Genomic DNA, 4,598 nt, shown 5'->3' with positions numbered 1-4,598 from the left:
GGTTTCGTTTATTTACGAGTTGATTTCTTAATTTCACCGGAATATAAATACCTTTAATGCTGAAACTTAAAAAAAAAAAAAAATTATCTGCGCGCAGGTGTCTTGCAAACAACTCGCACATGCAAGTGCTACCAGTCGAGAACTCCGCATACCGGAAGCCAGCATGTGTATGGGGTCATCAGGAGAAGATGCGCGCCGTTTCGGGGTCTACTTCTCGTCCGCATCAATTCACACCGGCCCCACTCACTGATATGAGGCCCCGCTTGCTAGATCAACTGGTTATTAAAGATAGCTCAATATTTCTCTAGCCATCGCTCATCGTCTCTTTTTAACCAAATCCAGTGGCTAACCTTTTCCACTGTAATTTGGATATCTCTCATGGTGGTATTTACCTTACGATGAGTTAGGCCTAACGATAACAGCAGTCGTCTCACACTGTGTCCGACAAACTCTCTACATCCAACTTCGATTGGAAAATGCTCCGCTTTCCAGTCTGCGTCTTCACATTTCTCGAGGAGGTTTACATAACGGTCAATCTTTCGAGCCCGCGCGCCGTCCATGTTATCTTCATGAGGAACCGTTAACTCGACTAGATTTACAACTTTACTTCTTTCACACCACATTGCTCCTCCAATGCCTTTTTTTCCTTTCCATTTATTTTATTTTTGCTGTTATTAATCCTTTGGTCAGTGGTTAATGAGTGAGCCCATGATCAAGAATTATACCGGACATGACCATTACATATTTCCTTTAGAAACAATGCATTCTCCCGTTTCTAAAACCGTTTCGAAGTAATATGGAGATGATTTGACTATTATATTTAGAATGAAAGCCGATGTCAAAACCGATGAAAGTAATATTTTATCTGGTAGAATTTGAACTCGAAACGTAATGTGACATAACTAAAAATCGCAAAGGAGTCGATCCGTCATGTTTCCGTTTCTATCACTCGCCACTTTTGCAATCCTTTATGTTGTTGTTGCTGTTGTTGTCGATGTTACTGTTGATGATGTTGTTGCTGCTGCTGGTGTTGTTATTGTTGTTTAAAATCCAAATTGTCCCTGGTCCAATTTGTAATTTCCAGTCTTTTCTATTTACATGTTAAAATTTTGTAAAGTATAATATATCAAAGAGTAATTTATCCAAACTATACGTCTTTATAAATCTTAAGACATTAAGTTGCCGTTTTAGAAAGATTTAGTCTCTATTTGCAGCAGGTATTGCAACCATATAGTCTCTCTCTCTCTCTCTCTCTCTCTCTCTCTCTCTCTCTCTCTCTCTCTCTCTCTCTCTCTCTCTCTCTCTCTCTCTCTCTCTCTCTCTCTCTCTCTCTCTCTCTAGCTGGCTATATGTACTTCAGCAGATGTTTGACGTACATTTCAATCTTCCTTCTGTAAGTTGTAGTAGTTCTACTAATATCTTAAGAGTAGGCGTTGTCGAATGAAGATTTCATTAGAAGGTAGATATATGGTTATTCGGGTAGCGGTTTAACTATGTGAGTGGATGACAAATGTGATAAGGAGGAATGCGTCTAGGCGTCTATAAATGTAGATATGCAAGGAAGGAAGACGTATGGTAAATGGATTAAGATTGTAACGATGGACAGAATAGAATTGACGCATTCTAAAGACGTCAGAGAAGAAGACTCATAAAAGACATTTGGTATATAGACGCAAGCATTAATTTTGTGATAGAGAATTCCAAACGCACATAAACACGCTAACAAAAGGACTGAGAGACACACTGAAATAATATAAACATGCAAAGAATACAGTTATTAAAATGAAACATAGTTATAAGCACGTTTCAGATACATAAATATATGTAAATTATTTATATAATATATTCACAAACCCAGCTTAATATACTAACAAAATAATTTCACTAAATGTCTCGAACCATCCATCTTTTGCCGGGTTTTTGATTACATGATTTCAAACCAAGGTCAATTATATTTCGTCTTTACAAAACCTATAAAATAAGTATGATACAAAGTACTAAGGTGGATATAATTGATAAAAAACATTTTAACGTTTTGCCCCAGCTTGACTGTAATCAAATATGCAAGAACTGCAATAGATATACACACATATAAATGTGTGTGTGCGAGCGCGCATGAGTGTATGCTTGTGTGAGTATTTGTGTGTGTATGTTTCTGTGTGTGCTTGTGCGCCTATGGAAAATGCATTTTGTTTTATATATAACATGTACTGCAGGGCATTGCCTCCTCAATAATTCTAACAGGGTTGATGGTTCCAAAAGATGTTGATAATTGCGTGGTATTCTTCTAATTCATAGTCTAAAAAATACGTCAGGTGCTTTCATTTTTAAATCAAAGCAGGATATGAAGATTTTCAAGCTAAACGTATGCGTGACGTTATTATTGTTGTTTTGTTATTGTTTTATAGTCTTTATACAGCTTGTAACGCTGGAGATGCACTAAGGTGTCAGCTGTTCACTACCAGTGAACTAAGGTAACACCCCTTATTTTTCGAGCACCATCCGGAGTATTCGAGCGGTTCCAAGCAGTGCTGTTTTCTGCAAGTGCTCCACCCTTATTGAACCCCATATTTGTTCCATGTACTACTCAAGAATTTTACTCACTGTTCCCAGAGATACGACAATTATTGGTACTACTACCACCCTTTTCATCGACTACAACTGTTTAACATCCCAAGCTGAGCTCTTATATCTATCGACATTTCTTTCTCCCTTATCGCATACCTTGTTGTCAGCTGGGCATGCTACACTGATGATCCAGCATCGTTTGCTTTCTTTCTCAATTAAAACTATGTGTGGTTTCCTATTCTCTATCTCATGGTCACACTGAATCATAAAACTCCATAGAATCTTAGTATTGTATTTTCGATGATGCCTTCGGGTTTATATTCGTACCTCTTTTTTCTTCTGACAGTCCATACTCGTTGCAATGTGTCCAATGACGCCTCTTAAATTCTTTCTGTGCTAGTAGCATACGTTGGCTGGTAATATGCCATGCAGTTTCACCCTTTTGTCCACAAATTCTGCACTTATCACTTTCTGATGTGTTTTCTAGTCTGTATCTGATGTAATTGGTTCTTTATTCTTGCTCTTCGGCAGCACAGATTAGAGCCTCTGTTTCCGGTTTTATATCACTTTTAGTCATTCATAGCCATCTTTTTTTCTTTGTCTGACTTATCTTCAGCATCCCTATGAAATTGACCATGCCTTCCTTTCTTTACCCACCTATTTTCAGTTTCATTCGTTTTCAATTGCTTGTACAGTGATTTATCTTTGCAATCTTTCATCCTACACAAGCCTGACGTTCTTACTTCTAATAATAGCGGTTCTGTGGCTTTTTTTATATACCATGCTATGTTGCTTTCTTCTGCTCTAATGCTGTGTTCGCATCCAGTCAGTCCTCTCCTTCCTCTTTTCTTGGTACATAGAGAATGTCTGTATCACTTTTTGGGTGGAGTGACCCATATCTAGTTAGCAACTTCCTTGTCTTTCTGTCTAAGCCGTTCAGTTCGTCTACTGTCCATGCGATTACCCCTGCTCCATATCTAAGGAGTGAAACCGCTCAGGTGTTGATAGCTTCAATCTTATCCCCTCCGTTTAATTTCGATTTAAGGATCAGTCTCAGTCTGCGCAAGTGCTCCACCTTAATTTTTTCTGTCATTTCTTTCTCCATCAATTTATCCATTTTCAGTATCCTCAAGTACTTATAGACCGTCTCTTCTATCTTTTTCATAACCTCTCCCGATGTTATCGCTAGCCCGTCCATATATTTGATTTTGCTTCTCTTCAAGACTAATACACCACACTTTTGTTATGACTTTATTGTCTTTGCACAGCTTTTAACGCTGGAGATGTACTAGGGTATCAGCTGTTCACTGTCAGTGAATTAAGGTAACACCCCTTATTTTTCGAGCACCATCCGGAGTATTCGAGCGGATTGTTGTTGTTGTGATTGTTGTTGTTGTTGTTATTCTTCTTCTTCTTCTTCTTCTTCTTCTTCTTCTTCTTCTTCTTCTTCTTCTTCTTCTTCTTCTTCTTCTTCTTCTCCTTCTTCTTATTCTTCTTCTTCTTCTTCTTCTTATTATTATTATTATGTTGTTGTTTTTTTCTTCTTTCTTCAAATTTTCTTCCATTTCTTGCTGAGTGTTTCCCGTACACCTATGGCTGAGAGACTCATTGTATGCATTCCCAGTTTACACGCGCAAATTCACAGGTAAAATATGTATTTAAAACAAAATTTAATAAATAGAAATGGATGAATGTTATTTTCACAGCGATAAATGATCTTCTCAGTACATGAGTCGTTTCAGTTAACACGATTTATTGCACTTCCTGTAGGGATGGTAAGCCTGGTATCATTTTCAAATAGGTTTCAGTACATTTTTTATCATTCCTAGAGATCCTACAATCACTGGTACGGTAGTCGCCTTGAGGTGCCACATTTTTCAATTTCTATTAGAATATTATTATTATTATTATTATTATTGTTCAGTAGTTTTATTTTTATAACGTGCTTTCACTTCACTACCGAGCGCAGCTCTGTGCGCCTTGGGTATGTGCTGTGGTTTGCTGTGGTGCTTTTATGTTTACTGTATTGA

The sequence above is a fragment of the Octopus bimaculoides genome, chromosome 4, assembly GCF_001194135.2.
Source record: "Octopus bimaculoides isolate UCB-OBI-ISO-001 chromosome 4, ASM119413v2, whole genome shotgun sequence".
In the NCBI taxonomy this organism is placed as follows: Eukaryota; Metazoa; Mollusca; class Cephalopoda; order Octopoda; family Octopodidae; genus Octopus; species Octopus bimaculoides.
The sequence above is the reverse complement of the archived record's forward strand: the minus strand, read 5'-3'. Positions refer to the sequence as shown.